The sequence below is a fragment of the Schistocerca cancellata genome, chromosome 9 (genome assembly GCF_023864275.1).
Source record: "Schistocerca cancellata isolate TAMUIC-IGC-003103 chromosome 9, iqSchCanc2.1, whole genome shotgun sequence".
In the NCBI taxonomy this organism is placed as follows: domain Eukaryota; kingdom Metazoa; phylum Arthropoda; class Insecta; order Orthoptera; family Acrididae; genus Schistocerca; species Schistocerca cancellata.
This window is the reverse complement of record NC_064634.1, coordinates 416,655,992-416,675,675: the sequence shown is the minus strand read 5'-3', so window position 1 is coordinate 416,675,675 and position 19,684 is coordinate 416,655,992. Positions and strand designations below refer to the sequence as shown.

The window sequence follows — 19,684 nt, the reverse complement described above, 5'->3', positions numbered from 1 at the left end:
CCTGGTTTTTTTGCGTGGCACTATCACAGCACAGGGCTAAACTGATGTTTAAAGCACCTTCTTGCTTCGCACTGTTTAAGAGCAATTCGGGGATGGCGATTGCATCTTTCAACACGATCGAAGACCTGTTCATAATGCACGGCCTGTGGCGGAGTGGTTACGCGACAATAACATCCTTGCACAGAATCCTGGTCTGATTTCTACAGAACACCTATGGGATGTTTTGGAATACCGACTTGGCAAGGTGAGTGGGTTGTAAGTGATAAGGGACGGAGACTGCACGACTTCTTTCCTGACATAAGGGAGCGGTTGAGAATGAGACATATCGATCCCAGCCGCGGTATGGTACATTTCTTAACCGGGCGCGGACCTTATCCCACGCACTTAAACCGCGTGAGTCTGAGGCAGACACCTACATGCACATGCGGGGAAGAAGGTTCCCCAGAATACACTGTCTTTTTCTGCGGGCAATACGCGAACAATAGACATACACTACACTTAGATTACACAGATACAGACATAGATATATACACAGCAATAAGAAACGAAGAACAATGGGCACAATTAAACGCACTGACAAACAGTATTTGAAAAACAACACATGAAGAGCGTATGCGGACACGACATCACAGACATGCCTATGTGCAGCGTAACAGAAATCTCCAGAGAATGGACAGCGATACCCACAGTGACAACGAAAATAGTGACAATGAGGAGGAACAGGAGGAGGAAGCTGAGATGTGACAGTAAATAAGCAAATTGCTGGCAATCTAGCCAAGAAAACACCAAATGCTGTACATGGATGGGCACCTAAAGTAGTTAATACATAGGATTAGTAACAAATAGGATAAGCAACATTATTTCTCTACTAATAACCATTTGTGTGTGTGTGTGTGTGTGTGTGACTGGCGGTCAACGGCTCGAAGAAACAATTCCGAGGTATTCACCGTCAGTCACATTCGGTGATAGTACTAACAAATCTCTCATCTATCCTATCTTCTATTTATATTCTTCCTAAAAACAACAAAATTTTATTTATATTTCTACCTTAAATTATTGTTATTTTGAAAGGTATCATTCATTGTAAATGTTGTAGATAAGAAAACGAAAGAAAACTGTAAAAAGTGAAAAACGAAAATTGTAAGATGTACGACCTGTTTTAAACATCAGGTAACAGGTCTATAATTTGGCAATAAATAATAAATAAAATACCGACTTTGTGCCAGGCCTCACCGACCGACATCGATACCTGTCCTCAATGCAGTACTCCGTGAAGAATGGGCTGCCATTCCCCATGAAACCTTCCAACATATGATTGAACGTATACCTGAGAGAGTGGAAGCTGTCATCATGGCTAAGGGTGGACCAACACCATACTAAATTCGAGCATTACCGATGGGGGGCGTCACGAACTTGTAAGTCATTTTCTGCCCGGTTTCCGGATACTTTTGTTAACAGAGTGTTTCAAGAACAATAATGAACAGAAGATTGGTACATGTGGGACGCCGTTCTTGATACCTTCCCAGTTTGAGGCACATGCTGATTTTTGCGCATTATGTGAGCTGTTTATTTCAACCTTTTGCACCCTTCCAGGTAAATATGAATAACAGCTTATAAAGAAGTGGTACTGGAGGAAAACTCGACAACAATGTGACTGGATCCATCACATATTTCGCTTCGATCTAATGTGTACGGGAGGCATGCTGTCTTTACTGGAATGGAACAGGAAAGAATGTCGTTAATACTGGGCACTCTTCGCTTGTTTAGTATGTACATAGAGTATGATCAATATACAGGAGTCATTTGAAAAGAAATAGCCAAAAGTTTTTAAACATCCAATTTATTTTCCATACTTTTGATGTATTTACAGAACGTTGATACAGTCGAAATGTCATTGTGCTACACACTCTTCGTCCCTCTCAATTCTCTCACGTACCATGAAACTACGCCCGTACACAAGCGTGACAGAAGTCAGGACCAGTACGCCTAAGCCACTTTTGAATAGCCTCCACAAAGGAGCCATCGTTTTTAAATCTCATTCCATGAAGAAATTCGTTCAGTTTACAGAAGAGGTAGGAGTCACTCAGCGCCAAATCAGGCCTGTTAAGGTGAATGTCTCAGTGCTATTGTGACGATACTGATTTCTCACATGTCACTACGCCGGCCGCGGTGGTCTAGCGGTTCTAGGCGCTCAGTCCGCAACCGCGCGACTGCTACAGTCGCAGGTTCGAATCCTGCCTCGGGCATGGATGTGTGTGATGTCCTTAGCTTAGTTAGGTTTAAGTAGTTCTAAGTTCTAGGGGACTGATGACCACAGATGTTAAGTTCCATAGTGCTCAGACCCATTTGAACCATTTGAACCATGTCACTACGCGAGCTTTAATAACTGCATTGTGTGTTGTATTGACCGGGCCTTTCTGGAGGTAGGATAAGCAGGTGTAGGCGAAATCCTGTGTGCACTAAAATTCCGCGCTGGTGGGACGAGAAGTGCGTGCGCGCCCACATGCTTGAAGCTTCCTGTGGTCGAACAGTGTTGCTTCCCATAATTTTTCGCATGCGAGGTCTAAGCAGCATGAGAACAGCCAGCCGAGAGGGCTGTTCTCTGGGCCGTCGGGACTTCTAGATACCTTTCTGCTGCGTGCTGGGCCATTCTTCGGGCGGCTCCTGAAGATCTTGAGAGAAAGGTTTGGGCGTTTCCTGGAATCATAGCAGAGGGAAAGCCACCGACATACACTCCTGGAAATTGAAATAAGAACACCGTGAATTCATTGTCTCAGGAAGGGGAAACTTTATTGACACATTCCTGGGGTCAGATACATCACATGATCACACTGACAGAACCACAGGCACATAGACACAGGCAACAGAGCATGCACAATGTCGGCACTAGTACAGTGTATATCCACCTTTCGCAGCAATGCAGGCTGCTATTCTCCCATGGAGACGATCGTAGAGATGCTGGATGTAGTCCTGTGGAACGGCTTGCCATGCCATTTCCACCTGGCGCCTCAGTTGGACCAGCGTTCGTGCTGGACGTGCAGACCGCGTGAGACGACGCTTCATCCAGTCCCAAACATGCTCAATGGGGGACAGATCCGGAGATCTTGCGGGCCAGGGTAGTTGACTTACACCTTCTAGAGCACGTTGGGTGGCACGGGATACATGCGGACGTGCATTGTCCTGTTGGAACAGCAAGTTCCCTTGCCGGTCTAGGAATGGTAGAACGATGGGTTCGATGACGGTTTGGATGTACCGTGCACTATTCAGTGTCCCCTCGACGATCACCAGTGGTGTACGGCCAGTGTAGGAGATCGCTCCCCACACCATGATGCCGGGTGTTGGCCCTGTGTGCCTCGGTCGTATGCAGTCCTGATTGTGGCGCTCACCTGCACGGCGCCAAACACGCATACGACCATCATTGGCACCAAGGCAGAAGCGACTCTCATCGCTGAAGACGACACGTCTCCATTCGTCCCTCCATTCACGCCTGTCGCGACACCACTGGAGGCGGGCTGCACGATGTTGGGGCGTGAGCGGAAGACGGCCTAACGGTGTGCGGGACCGTAGCCCAGCTTCATGGAGACGGTTGCGAATGGTCCTCGCCGATACCCCAGGAGCAACAGTGTCCCTAATTTGCTGGGAAGTGGCAGTGCGGTCCCCTACGGCACTGCGTAGGATCCTACGGTCTTGGCGTGCATCCGTGCGTCGCTGCGGTCCGGTCCCAGATCGACGGGCACGTGCACCTTCCGCCGACCACTGGCGACAACATCGATGTACTGTGGAGACCTCACGCCCCACGTGTTGAGCAATTCGGCGGTACGTCCACCCGGCCTCCCGCATGCCCACTATACGCCCTCGCTCAAAGTCCGTCAACTGCATATACGGTTCACGTCCACGCTGTCGCGGCATGCTACCAGTGTTAAAGACTGCGATGGAGCTCCGTATGCCACGGCAAACTGGCTGACACTGACGGCGGCGGTGCACAAATGCTGCGCAGCTAGCGCCATTCGACGGCCAACACCGCGGTTCCTGGTGTGTCCGCTGTGCCGTGCGTGTGATCATTGCTTGTACAGCCCTCTCGCAGTGTCCGGAGCAAGTATGGTGGGTCTGACCACACCGGTGTCAATGTGTTCTTTTTTCCATTTCCAGGAGTGTAGTTGGTTGAGAAAAGATCTTGAATTTGCCAACGCTTGATGTGTGAATCAAATTAATTTGACTCAATAAATTCACGTTCTGTGTACATTGAATGGGAATCACTGATATCAGCTCTGGTGAAACAGTAATCGGAATCAGCGACCACGAACAAAAATTCGCACCGAAAATGTGTGACTCTATAGGCCGGGAGGCGTACCGAAATAGTCCATACAGTTGCGATAACGCTATGTCGCGGATGGCGCAGTGGTTACCGCACCTGCCCAGTAAGCAGGAGTTCCCATTTTCGTTCGTCGCCTCTGATTCCTCTTAATGCCCGGCTGCAACTGATCGCAGTTATCACCCTTCAGTTTGTATATCTGCCCGGTATCTGATCTTTCAAAGAAACAGACACTGTGCATTAAAGAAAAAATCACGTTCATTTGAATGATTATTTTCATTCGAGCTGTCCTACAGCTAATTTGATGAGCGACACTTCCTTCATTTGAAACAAATATGGTCAGATTGTTTTATATCTCCGAACTGTATGTTCAGTGTGCTGGTGTTCCAGAGCTAAACAGGTGCCACTACCTGTAACGTTATTGGTTAAGCAGTAGAAGACAGTTCCTTCATTTCTGGGTTGTATAATTTTATTAATTTTTCTTATTGGCAAACAGAAATTCTCCTGCTGCTGCACGTAGCAGAGAGATTGTTCGGGTTTTTCAGAATCAATCTTCGTCGTTATAATTTCGCAAGGTACTAATATGCTGGTGAAATTAATCGTATTCCGTGTGCAAGCAGATTGCACTAATTACTGTTGAACCCCGACTGTCTCACACGTTTCACTATTTAATTTATTACATGCTAATTTGCTGGTAAAGTTAATTGCGCTTTGCGTTCGCGAGTGTTGTATGCAGACTGCACTGACCTCTCTGAATCCCTTGTGACCGCAAACACACAGACGCAAGAACGCAAGCACACACACACACACACACACACACACACACACACACACACACGCACACACACACATACACATACAAACGGCAAGAAGCCAACTGGGAGTTCTCATTGTGCACCCAAGGTTTCTGTTCCCGATAGTGGCTTTCTAGCTTAAATGTGGCCGGGTGTTGTCATGCAACATCAAAACACTGTTTTCGCAAGTCTTGTAGAACGCATATATGTAGCAGAATTGATAATGGTTCCGTGCGGCATGAGCTTTACAAGTAAAACACACTAGCCATCATTTTATCGCTGAAGGCCCAGTTTTGAATTTCTTCTTCTTTGGCGATTTTTCAAGATGCCATTACGTCGATTGCCTTTTCGTATCCGGTTCTAAGCCGTCATTTTACTGCTGAAGGCGCCGTTTTGAATTTCTCCTTGTTTGGCGAGTTATCGAGATACCATCCCATCGACTCCTTTTTCTCTGATTTTCAAAGTGATGCAGCCAGGTCTCGCCCCCCCCCCCCCCCCCTCCTTACAGACCCCACAAGGTAGTCACCTCCACAATTTTCGTACTGACCCGAAAGCTCTCCGCAGGTTTCTTTGTGAGCATTCGTCAGCCCAGCTCTTTTTTATCTTCAACTGTCTCAATATTCTAAACATAACCGCTTCTCATGCTTCCACTTGGATTGGCAGTTCGTCACTGCTGTGCGTTTGTCAGTCAAAATCAGACTGTGCAATAAAAACTTATAACAGTCACTGGCGTAAGGATGATGTCCTTCAAAAAAATTGTTACGACTGTGAATCCCAGCTACAACAAGTGTATACTCTGTGAACACGCTGCACATTGTCAGGAATCTGTGTGGTGCACGAGCTACAGCTGTGCAGGAGGTCCCTGGTACTGACGTGTCCACCTTCACCAGGTAATTTGCTTGCAAAACTTTACTACGATCGACAGCGTCATCCCCATACACTTCATTCAGTTTGCAGAGAACATCTGCCACTGTCTCGGTCTCACATCCCAGGAAGTGCATTGCAGCACGTTGCTCCAGACAAATAAGAACCAACTTGAGAGAGTTTACTGTGGATGGCTATAGTGGCAGTATGGCACAATATTTCTGCATGGGACCTCCAACGACTTTATGAGTCCACGCCAATTGGAGCAGCTGCGACTGACATGATCATACAACAGCTCAACCTGCGGGAACAGGTCGAATTGAATCTGAACACGAGCAGTAAGATTTTTTCTGTGATCTTCGTGAATAGCGAAGTTGTAGAACAATGCTGGTGTTTTAAAATAATATGCTGCATTGCTTTTAGAGTGACCCTCGAACAAGCAATACATGCATCTATAAGTAATAAACGAAATAACTGCTTAAATGAACCCATATTGCTTTGCATACGTAACACTTGGAAAAGCATACCTCATACAGAATGACAAATTGAGTAGTTATGAGGTGAAACATGAGGGTAAACTTTTAAGGAGGAAGGCCAAGAGAAATACATTGGTGGAATGCTCTCGTCCACGCTCCTACATTGTAATATGAAGACGTTACACGACATATCACCAATTAAAGCGAGAAAAATGTAAAACTCTGACACCAACGAAACAGCTGTCCAAATTTTGCCGGATATTCATTAATAATTGGCAGAGAGAGATGTTCCGTGCAGTGGACAGCGAGTGTCCTCTTTTAGCGAACAAAATGTGGGTGTCGATGCTGAACTGGGCAATACGGCGCCCTCCGATATCAGCGACAGTCTGTGTGCCCTGAGAGTTCCACAATGGTAGCGAGGCGGAGCTCCTATCTATTGACAGCTTGCCGCTAGTGTGAAGCACTGCCGTTAAAGCAAAAGCGGCACAGCTGGGAAGTGGGCGTGTGAATGTAGTCCAGCTACTCGCCTGTCACAGGAGATACAGTAAACTCAATCGTAGATCAGTTGGAGCGGCTTGTAGCTACTACTGTGAACAGCATGTTTAAAAGAAATAAGTACGACTACCTCACAAGAAAGAAAACACCATACCTTTTGCTTCAAGAAAACAGCATCTGTCCTTTCCTGACGGATAATATAACCACACTGTAACGATTTGTCTTCAGTAGATGTCAAACTCCGTGCGTTTTAGTAACCACTCTCTAAAAGCTCTTTAAACAAATTTTAAAAAATTAAACAAATAAAGAAACAGAAGCAGTAGATACCAAGTTATAATTACGGGGTCGTCCCAGATTTAGAGTATCTTTTTAGTTTTCCATAAATAATTGTATTTACCTTTGTAACAGCCAAATAATTCATAAATATTCATACAATTAAAGTGAAATAGCTGCCAAATTTTGTGAAAATAAATCCACCTACAAAATATATACTGTTTACGGTTTAAATATGGAAATACAATACACTTGAGAACTCTATATAATGCATGAATCGCAAAGGATTTTGATTTATTTATCATAATTTTGGTTCCTTCTGCTGGACTTGGTTATGTTTTTGAAGGGGTTAAACTGGAACTAAATTTAGCTGTTGAATATTTCATATAGCGTTCAAATTTATGGAACTGCCAGAATGATAAAATTACGAAAATGGAATATCATTGTTGATTATCATTAGGTAGCCTACTCCTTTTTGGTGATACAATTACAACAAAATAAAATCACACTCTCAGTAATTTATCCGTAATCATATATCTCGTGATGACGTACAACGGCTTCTTGTAAGTTGTAAATCAAATTATTATTTCATCAGACTCACAAGCGAAATGACAGAACAAATAAAACCATTTACGAATTTAGTGGCTTGCATACAGTTGGCGACGTATATTGAGCGTTGGTCAAACTTTCATGGGGTACACTGACGTAACTAAATAATTTTTAGGGAGCTGGCACATACTTTTCATCATATAAAATACTTTTTTTTGTACTGTGTCATATTTCATTGTTTATTTCTCTGAATAAATGTGTGATATTTTATTTTTTATATTTCTTGATGGATGGTACAAACATTGACGGGCCCCATATGCTGGCTGCAATGGAATATTCTAACAAAACAAACCGAATTGCTTTACTGTCAGCTGGCTTCATGATTATTGGTTAACTTCGGAGTGACGGAAGTTGGTACTCAGTTTCGTGTATCCACCATACTGAAACATTCCGTTACAAGGTCATTTGAGAAGGGCCACAGGCTATGACTGTAGAGAGAGAAGGAAAGATATTGGCCGCAGCCCTTTCAAAGGATTTATCCTGGCATTCGCGTTAAGCGACTTACACATTTCAACGGAATTTACAATCTGGATGCCTAGATACAAAATGAAATCATCGTCCTCCAGAATACAAGTTCGTTCTACCATTGTCCCTAAGTCACACTACAAATAACAACAAACTACGCGAAACCCTCACAGCTCTTGTCACACACAACTACGCGTCAAGGTTTTTCTGCCTGTGGGTATTGGTACTAATAAGTCGACATAGTTCAGAAAATAGGCGTACTATGTTAGTTTTTTTCGAGAATTCTAACCGCCAGAATTAAAGCGACCAGCAGTTTATTCGTACGAAATGCGGATACAAACACATTATACTGTGAAGTAATGCTGTCACAGGGATGTTGAAAGTAGGCCTATGTAAAGTTGTTGCGATGTTAATTCTGATCTAAGTCACTATCCGTGATAGACACCATCTTGCAACAGAGGTTTTATTACAGGCCCACTCATGCTATCAGGATGAAACATTTAAAAGTTACAACAGTAATAATAAGTAAGTTTGTACCTCAACGTACGTTAACTTTATCACTTTTGTAGGGATTTCTGTCGGTACGACATACACCGACGGTGGTCACGCAGATTTTAATTTCTGTAATTGCTGAGGATGCTGCGACCATTACACCTTGTCAGCCGTAAACTACAACAGCTATATGTAACAGCAATGTAAGTAAGTCTGCAACACGTCAGTATATGTTTAGAATAATTATGAAATACTAGCGCTTGTAAGATGGCTTTACATTTAAGGTTAAGCAGATTTATACTCCGGTCAATCCAATTCCATTTTCATATTTTTCAAAACATTATGCAATCCACACGTAATTCCGACTAGGTAATTACTTTTTCTCTGTAATAACAGTAGTGATAACTTTTATACCGAGATGAACCAGAAGGTACAAGTAAAAACGTTGCGACACCAACAACGCAAGTCAACAAAGACGTCAGTAATTACAATTATATTGGGTTAACGAACTTCCATTCAGCTATATATTCATCAGTTTTATTCATTTTAACATCTAATACTTCTTGGGGCAACGGCCTTGCCGCAGTGGATCCACCGGTTCCCATCAGATCACCGAAGGTAAGCACTGTCGGACGTGGCCGGCACTTGGATGGGTGACCATCCGGGCCGCAATGGACTGTTGCCATTTTTCGGGGTGCACACAGCCTCGTGATGAGGAGCTACTCGACCGAATAGTAGCGGTTCCGGTCAAAGAAAACCGTCATAACTGCCGGGAGAGCGGCGTGCTGACCACACGCCCCTCCTATCCGCACCGTCATCTGAGGATGACACGGCGGTCGGATGGTCCCGATGGGCCAGTTGTGGCTTGAAGACGGAGTGCTAATTATACTGCTTCAAAGTTCCGTGAAACTATGCATGTGAAGTACGTATATAATCGAACATAAGTGCTGGTCAATGTTAATCGTTATACTTTGAATTGGGGTACAGACTTGTAAGATGTGCTGCATTTGTAAGAATACAGCTTTACACTGTCTGCTTAATTATTACGACATTCTGTCAAACACTTCCTCTTTCACTACAACGTCTTTCAGATTGCGTACTCTTGCGCCATGCAGAAGCCAGTTGTCAACTCAAAGGGCGGTCCGACCACAGCGGTCCAGTTTCTGAAAAGGATTTGGCAGGTATGTCTTAGAGGCTCGCGGAAGCTTTGACCCGTGCAGGCCAGTTATAGTGCAGGGCACACGTATTTCATACTTGACGAAAGAGATTTCTAACTTTTTGCAATGGGACATCCAAGTAACATGAAAATTTATACCGGAAGGGGCGCTTTACGTGATCGGTCGTGTTAACCGTTCAGGTATCCGAGCACGTATCCCACCGACCGAAATCTCAAGATGCTGTTGCCGCACATAACAGTGTCCCGTGCCCATGTACCCTACATGTCCGAAAGATCAGACACCATACCTATACAACATGGTCCTGAGGGCACATCGAGTTTTCACTACAGATGCGCATTGATGTCCGACCTTCCGAGAGAATAAAAGAGGGCCGTTAACGAATAATGGACATGGGACACTAATCTGTAGTGTGCGACATATAGAGGTTTAGGCCGGACGAGAGACGTGTTCGGATAGCCGAAGGTGTCGACAGTTTACTGCTTGTTTGTTGCGACGACAAAAATATTCTTGATTTTTGGCACTTCCTTAATGAACACCATTGTGCAGCTGTCCCAAACCCCCAACCACACAGACAGTTTAGCTTCAGTTCCTTTTGTGATGTCTTCCTTAACCAACCCCAAAGCTGGGGCGTTCCTGCCAGGAGTAATTGATCCCAGCCTCTTCCTCTCTTAGAACCGGTACATTCTCTGATCATCAGAATTTTCTTCTCCGAAAAACTATTTGTCAATAATCTTACTCTGTCTAGCATCTTGCCGCGCCCTCCTCCTAGATACGTCTCTACCCTCCTATTCTCGGTAGTATTAATGATACCTTAAAAACTGACAAAAAATGAATATAAAAAAGTAAAGTAAATAAATAAATCGTAGATGTACCTCTAGTCCACGTCCCCGACGCTTTCCTTGGTTTCTGGGATTGGGAACGGGACATGGCGTCCAGGATTCGGATTGTGACCCCCACCCACTTTGTCTCTACCCTCTGTTAAGGCGCCATGCAGGTTCCTCTGAAAATAAAATAAAATAAAATAAAACTATGTTAAGGCGAACGCTCGCGTAATGTGGGAATTCCGGGTTCGAGTCTCGATCCGATGAAAAATTTCGTCTGGCGACACAGTTACTTCAAAGCTCTAATACGCAAAGTACATACACCACTGGCCATTAAAATTGCTGCACCAAGAAGATGACGTGCTACAGACGCGAAATTTAACTGACAGGAAGACGATGCTGTGATATGCAAATGATCAGCTTTTCAGAGCATTCACACAAGGTTGGCGCCGGTGGCGACACCTGCAACGTGCTTACATGAGGAAAGTTTCTGACCGATTTCTCTTACACAAACTGCAGTTGTCCGGCGATGCTTGCTGAAACGTTGTTGTGAAGCCTCGTGCAAGGAAGACAGATGCGTACCATCACGCTTCCGACTTTGGTAAAGGTCGGATTGTAGCCTATCGCGATTGCGGTTTACCGTATCGCGACATTGCTTCTCGCGTTGGCCGAATTCGAATGACTGTTAGCAGAATGTGGAATCGGTGGGTTCAGGAGGGTAATACGGAACGCCGTGCTGGATCCCAACAGCCTAGTGTCACTAGCAGTCGAGATGACAGGCATCTTATCCGCATGGCTGTAACGGATCGTGCAGCCACGTCTCAATCCCTGAGTCAGCAGATGGGGACCTTTGCAAGACAATAACCATATGCACGAACAGTTCGACGACATTTGCAACAGCATGGACTATTAGCTCGGAGACCATGGCTGCAGTTATCCTTGACGCTGCATCACAGACAGGAGGGCCTGCGATGGTGTACTCAACGACGAACCTGGGTGCACGAATGGCAAAACGTCATTTTTTCGGATGAATCCAGGTTCTGTGTACAGCATCATGATGGTCGCATGCGTATTTGGTGACATCGCGGTGTACGCAAATTGGAAGCGTGTATTCGTCATCGCCATACTGGCGTATCACCCGGCGCGATGGTATGGGGTGCCATTGGTTACACGTCTGAATCACCTTTTGTTCGCACTGACGGCACTTTGAACAATGGACGTTACATTTCAGATGTGTTACGACCCTTCATTCGAGCCCTGCAAAACCCTACATTTCAGCAGGATAATGCACGACCGCATGTTGCAGGTCCTGTACGGGCATTTCTGGATACAGCAAATGTTCGACTGCTGTCCTGGCCAGCATATTCTCCAGATCTCTCACCAATTGAAAACGTCTGGTCAATGGTGGCTCGTCACAATAAGCCAGTCACTACTCTTGATGAACTGTGGTATCGAGTTGACGCTGCATAGGCAGTTGTACCTGTACGCCGGCCGGTGTTGCCAAGCGGTTCTAGGCGCTTCACTCTGGAAACGCGCGACCGCTACGGTCGCAGGTTTGAATCCTGCCTCGTGCATGGATTTGTGTGATGTCCATAGGTTGGTTAGTTTTAAGTAGTTCTAAGTTCTAGGGGACTGATGACCTCAAATGTTGTCCCATAGTGCTAAGATCCATTTTTTTGTAACTGTACATCCCATCCAAAATCTGTTTTACTCAATACCCAGGCGTATCAAGCCAGTTAATACGGCCAGAGGTGGTTGTTCTGGGTACTGATTTCTCAGGATCTATGCACCCACATTGCGTGAAAATGTAATCACATGTCAGTTCTAGTAAATATATATTTTCCGATGAATACCCCTTTATCCTCTGCATTTCTTTTTGGTGTAGCAATTTTAATGGCCAGCGGTGTATATACGGTGGCGAATCGACACCATGCCTGTTCAACATATATTTCAGTTTTGATTCCTCTTGGAGCTAGCACAAAGCACTCTTATTCTGGTCAGTACGTTGAAAGGTCACGCTTTACACACTTGTCTTCCGTTTGCGAGCAGGGCCCATTCAAGAGAGAACTTTCCCCCAAACGGTGAGATTGCAGCAAGAAACGTAATAGTGTTTGCATTTAGTTGATGGTAATGCACGCGTCCTTAGGTCAGGCTGAATTGTGTGTCTTTGCGCGTTGCATTTTGTTTCATATGATTCTCTTAAGCATTTCTTCACTCTTTCCATTTAACGAAAACACATGTTAACTGATATTTGTTTTTAATTTCATCATGTTTCAGAAGTTTGTAAGTTAATTTAGAATTTTGCTTCTGCTATGATGTCCAGTGGGAATATTTAACGGTTTGATCTGAAACTTGTGTTTGCCTGTGGCGAGTAATTTAATTTCTGTTGTCTTTTTCAAAAATTGCATTGAATTTTTCATACGTTTGGTCTTCACGAATTTATTATTTCGTATCTGTTCCTTTGTTCACGACTTCCACCACTTCTCGCAAATCCCTATTGCGAAATGCCATTTAGTACGGACCAGTGAGTAGCATGGGCGACTTGGTGTTTCTCGGTTTTGCTCGAAAACAGTGGACACATGAAGTGCTTGGAATAAAGCGCATACGTCACTCCGCCATTAGTTAGAACTTGAGTGATATAGCAGTTGAGTTTTTGTCACTAACTAATTTTATTTGTTATTGAGAATCCAAGATGATGAACACTGTAAGTTTTATACAAGCAAAGATAAGAAGTAATGTTGCCACACTGGCACCGATATTAATATTTGAGTAGCATAATGTAGATTGTGTCGTAATAATGAAACGCCGCTCACCCAAGTCGAATGCTTTTCTCACCACGTTTTAATGTGCAATAGGAATGATCCAAGACCGCAGTGAAGCAAGCGGTTTATAATGTGGAAGGCTAAATGACCGAAAGGACAGTTGTCTATCATGCTAATGTTCCTAAAACTTCACTGCGGAGAAGATTAAATCGTTCTAAGTGATCAGCTGACTTCCATAACATCCAATAAGAGGTTTCCCAAAGCAGCTTTTGAGGAAAATTCCTTACAGCGAACATGAGAGAATTGCATTCTAGGTTGATGCCACGAGCTAAGACTGAGTTTCGAAAATTAGCTTAGTGGCAGAAATTGTAAAGCTGTGTCTTAGATTTAACACTGGCGGGTAAAGTTTTATATGGGAAATTTATTAAGAACACCGAAAACTATCTTACAGAAAATCTCATTACACAAGCTTAATCCATTCTGACACTTTCAGTAAACCCCAAGCTGAAATTTAATCAGCTCTTTTATAATTATCTAGCAGTTTTGATATATAAACATATTAATTTGCTTGTGAACCGCACTAACAACTTTTTATTTAAAAGCCTGTCTTGTTGTATAGCCCACTCCAGCCTACACTTTTCTTAAAACCCCGAATTGTACATCTTACAAAAACCTTTTATTTCTATATCTATTTTTGGTTAGAAATCTTTTTACTCCATTTACACCAAAGCAAATATCCAAGTACAGAGCTTTTATAATTATGACTTACTCCAAAACAGCAACAAATCTTTATACCAATTTTGGATGAAGTGCCCCATAATGATCGCCATTTCCTATGTGAATATTTAAAATTTGTTTGATAACTCCATTCACTTTCTTTGCAATTAATCCAATCATAACGAAGCATGAATGTGCAGTGCTCACAATTATCTTCTGTGAGGATTTTGCAGCACCACAAGTAAGATTACATAACGCCAGATTTCGATGCACTAGGTAGTGCAGATGGCATCATCGGAACTTACCTCTTCCACCACACGAACTCATAGATTAACAGTCCCTATGCAGTATAGTTTATCAATGACGTAGATATATATCCTTCACAAGTTAACCCTATAAGGATCAGCCTATTACCCTTGAGGTAGTACAGTACGATGCTTGAAGTCAAATTCAAATCCCAGCAGTGGTACTTCTAATGAGGCCTCCCATTCCTTTGCAGTTTGCGAAACTTTTGCCATCTCCAAAACTTCATCAAACAGTAGTTGTCACATTAACCCACAGTAAGCAATTTCACAAGCCTTGTTAATTCAGTTAGATATTGATTAGGTAATTAGAGGGAGAAAACAATCTGGATTCCTTGGGCAATGTTTTTACTATAAGTATGCCGAATGACAGAGACTGGACCTAGTGTACTCTTTATGTTTTCATTTCCTTTCACGTAACATCGTGCTGGGATGACTTTTTTTCGAGATGATTTTTCTGTGCTTAGGAAACCACAGCACGGATTAGAGACAACTGGAACAGAGAATGTTACTGAAAAGCGATTCTTTGCCGTCACCGCTGCCTGTAGATAATTTTTGCTCACTTTCGAAAGGAAACGCGGCTTGCATAAAATACTGGCCTAGCCTCTGATCTGCTTTCCTTATTCAGAGGACCTACGATGCAAGGAAACTGATGGATACAAGATTGTACGTTTGATAAATTGGTCAGTGACGTCAAAGTGTGGAGCTATGGCGGCCTTTTTTTATCCACAATATTGGGCCATGGTTTGCGCATTTTTCTCTATTTGCGACCTGCAATATTTCGTGGTAAATGATAACAGGACATAAGAATCACTGAAAATTGGTGGAGTTGATTTTTACGTGCATTAGAGAGTACATCGGAAGAGAAGTGGAGCTGTGCACATCTTGTGCATATCAGCCACGTACGTTGGACAGCAGCGCACATACTAAGAGAAAAATGTGATCCAGAGTTGCGAGAGCAGCAAGCGCCCTTGGTTTCTCTATTACAGAGCCATTCGTACAACAGCGGCGTTCACCACAAATATCCATGAATTATTACGGTAAGTGTAGGTAGATGTTTCGGAATGATAGGGCATTTCTTGGTCCTCACTTCAGACGTCTGTACTACGGTCTTTATCAGGTCCATAACTGATATATTGAGTGTTTGGACTTATTGATTAACCAGTAGGTTGACACTCACTGTTTTCATTTAGGGTTGACGAACTCTGAGATTTACGTTCAGACTGATAAGTTCGTTACGAGAGCATACTTTTATTACTGAGTCAAGAAATTTTGCTGATATAAACACACTAATTAGATTTGTATACCTATAGAGTTGGTAAACCTTCCACACTTACATGATTTATTCGGTATGAAGATGTTTATTGAATAAACTGATCTGCTAGCTGAAAGATTGTTCTGTTAGACACCTTCCATTCATATTAAAATATTCTTTGTGTAAATGTCTACTTTAGTATCTGCTGCCAGGGACGTAAAAATCGTGTTATTCACTCAAATTGTGTACGTTAAAATTTATAGCCCAGATCTTAGAGATGTCGCGGGCTCAGAATTAGTTTTCTGAGTCTGGGAAACTGCAGGAGGTTTCACAATATTGCGTTATTAATGGGTCACGTATTGGGGTAGGTTTCAGGACAGAAACCAAGTTCACAATCTTATACAAACACTCAGGTTTAGTTTCAAATACGTGGTTAGTTTTCACTTGTTCAGAAAAGATTTCCTCATTTGTCTAATACCCTTAGATTTTGTATAACTGAGATTATCGCCGCACCCGTACGTCACATTGTGTGAGGAGGACAATAGCAACACCAAGAATTCTCCGCGCCTTTCGGCTGCGAATCAACTGCTTGCGATGAAAGGAGGGGAGGGGAGGGGTGATATATCCGCTTAGCGCGTCTTCCGCAGGAGAGCAGTCCCAGTTCGCCGCTCTCACGGCGCGGCGACTCCAGAATTGGATCGGGAAATCTCCGACGCGCGAGCCGTGACGTCGGCGATACTCGGGCGCCGGAGCTGGCGCCAGCGCGGCGCCAAATTGTGCTTTTTGTGCGGCGCGAGTCCCCTTCCGCAGCAGGCGAGGCAGGCCCGCCGCGCGCCACGCACGTACCTGCTGCGGCTGCGGCTGCGGCAGCGAAGCCCTGATTTACGGCGTGCCGGCGAGGTCAGGCGTCTCACTCCCTGCCGGCTCTCCTCGTAACTCACTCTCCCAGTACAGGCAGACGGAACAACTTCGTCAGGGTAACGCGTTCTGTCGGTCATCATGCCACTTCATACTCGTGAAATTTCGTTACGCGCATTTTCCTCGCATATCTGGGCATTAAAATTGCAACATCAAGAAAGTTAACTGATGACAACATATTATTTATTGTGTGACTATAATATGGTAAGAAGAATACATGATTTAAATTTGTACACACGATGAGTACTGTTCGCCGCCTGGCAAAAGTTGCGAAGCACCTAGAACTGGAGGAGAAAACGAAACAATACTTCACGGTTTGACAGGTATTGACATTATTTCGGTCATTAAAGGCTCGAGACATATTTACAAAAAAAAGTTAGTATTACAAGTCCACTTAACAGTAGGACGTGACACCTTCTCTGGCCTCAATGCATGCAATGATGCGGTGGGAATAGTGCCAAAGTCCATTTTATCCTCCTCTGAGGCAAGTCGGCCCACAACTAATCTTAACAGGTCTTTCATGTCCTGGATATTGGGACAGGACAGAGTTCACATAGGAGTTGATCCTTCACATGCTCTCTCAGGGACCGATGTAGGCATATTGCTATCTTCGTCAGTACCGCAACACCAAGTAAAGCTATGTCGACTGGACGAGAATTGTCCTGTCGAAAAATGGCACCACGATAGTGCAACATGAGAGGTAGCACGTGAGGATGTCGTTGACGTACCAAGTGTCGCCACAGTTCCCTCAATGACAACCAGCCGCAACTAAAGTCATACCCGATGGCTCCTCATGCCATGACCCAAGCAGTAATAGTGCTGTGTTTCTCCAAAATATCGAAAGAATTGGACCTCTACCCGAGTCACCATCATACGATGGTTATCCTGGGTATTTAAGAACCATGGTTCACCACTGAACACAATGTGGCGCCATTCAACAGAAGTCTATGCTTCTTGCTTTCTGCAGCATTCCGTACACAGTCACTTCTCTTGTGAGATATCTGGAGAACTTTCTAGCCTGGGCAACAGTCGAACACTCTCTGCATCAACGTAGATCAGGTCAGCATCGAAAGTATGTGTTGTTGCGTTATCGTCTTGAAAGGTAATGTCACTGACAGAGGAACCTCCCCACCGCACCCCCCTCAGATTCAGTTATAAGTTGGCACAGTGGATAGGCCTTGAAAAACTGAAAACAGATCAATCGAGAAAACAGGAAGAAGTTGTGCGAAACTATGAAAAAATAAGCAAAATATACAAAATGAGTAGTCCATGCGCAAGATAGGCAACATCCAGGACACTGAGAGCTCAAGAGCGCCGTGTTCCCGTGGTTAGCGTGAGCAGCTGCGGAACGAGAGGTCCTTGGTTCAAGTCTTCCCTGGAATGAGAAGTTTACATTATTTTCGCAAAGTTATGATCTGTCCGCTCGTTTATTGACGTCTCTGTTCACTGTAATAAGTTTAGTGTCTGTGTTTTGCGTCCGCACCGCAAAACCGTGCGATTGATAGACGAAAGGACGTGCCTCTTCAATGGGAACCGAAAACATTTGATCGCAAGGTCATAGGTCAACCGATTCCTCCACAGGAAAGCATGTCTGATATATTCTATACGACACAGGTGACGGCATGTGCGTCACATGACAGGAATATGTTGTCGACCCACCTAACTTGTACACCTGGCGAATGGGTTAAAAGATTCTTCTACCTTGCCCGATTTAGGTTTTCTTGTAGATGTGATAATCACCCCCCAAAAAAATGATGAAAACATAAGGGTTTGTGACATAAACTGTAAATAAAAATTTAAACTTTTCACCCGTGGGAAGATTTGAACCAATGACCTATCGTTCCGCATCTCCTCACGCTAACCACGGGGCCACGGCGCTCCGGAGCTCACCCTCTCCTTGATGTTGCATATGTTGGACATGGACTTCTCAGTTTGTATATTTTGCTTATTTTTTCATACTTCCACACAACTTCTTCCTGTTTTCTCGATTGATCTGTGTTCAGATTTCAAGGCCTATCCACGGTGCCAAATTATAATTAAATCTGAAGGGGGTGCGATGGGGAGGTTCCCTTGTGAGACCTGAAAGGTAGGTCACAGCCACCGCCCTTAACACCTCAGAAACGTAACTCATCCTGCCCAAATTGCGTACTATGCGAAGGATAAGTGATCTTGTTGTGTACCCAATGGCAATACTTGCCAATGCGCACAGTACTGGGTCCGTATGACGATGATACCAGTAAATTAGATGCAAGTCTTTCAATTGGACCCCACTTTTATCCCACTCATCCAAACGGATAAGGTGGGCCTAGAGATTAACTTGAAGCCCTAGCCACGTGCCGCCCGTAGTGACTCCTCGCATCGTTGAGAGGTGAAGTGTAGATTAAAGGGAGAATGAAAATTTCCGTGATCCAACTAGGATTTGATCGCACGACCTCTCTGGTCCCCAGTACGTGCTTTACCGCCACGCCATCAGGCCCTGCATCGTACGACGATCGAAAATGCGCTCTTGCATCTTTTGTTATCTGCGGAAAGCTAGCACATGAGGATGTCCTCGACGTATCAAGTGCCGTTAGAATTACCTCAATGACTGCCAGCCCTAACTGAAGACATGCTATATGCCTCCCTATACCAAGACCCAAGCAGTAACCCAATAGTGATTTTGTGCACAGAACGAACACGTCTGAAACGATAATGTATTGCCACTCCAGTGCATTGTTGTCGGCGCGCCTCTCCGCTACAACGGCAAGAAAAGTCGCAACAATGATCATCCGTAGTATTATAGGCTTCGTGACACTGTCGGTAACGATATTTGTCTTGCTGTAAACAAGTTCACTTCCAGACCCTCTTGACGGGGCTGCATATGTGAGTGAATAATTTGTTGGTCATCTCAGACGCTGATGTGGCTCTTAATATCCTGCATGACTTTGAAATAAAATCCTCCTGAATTCATT

General features: G+C 44.2%; 1 protein-coding gene and 1 pseudogene across 1 annotated transcript in view; one reads left to right on the top strand and one right to left on the bottom strand.

Annotated features, from left to right (window-relative positions):
• The window catches only part of LOC126101459 (hemicentin-2-like), a 496,135-nt gene that overhangs the window by 189,162 nt on the left and 287,289 nt on the right, over nucleotides 1-19,684 (bottom strand). The gene's annotated exons all lie outside the window — the stretch shown is intronic.
• LOC126102436 (5S ribosomal RNA) lies at nucleotides 9,348-9,465 on the top strand (annotated as a pseudogene).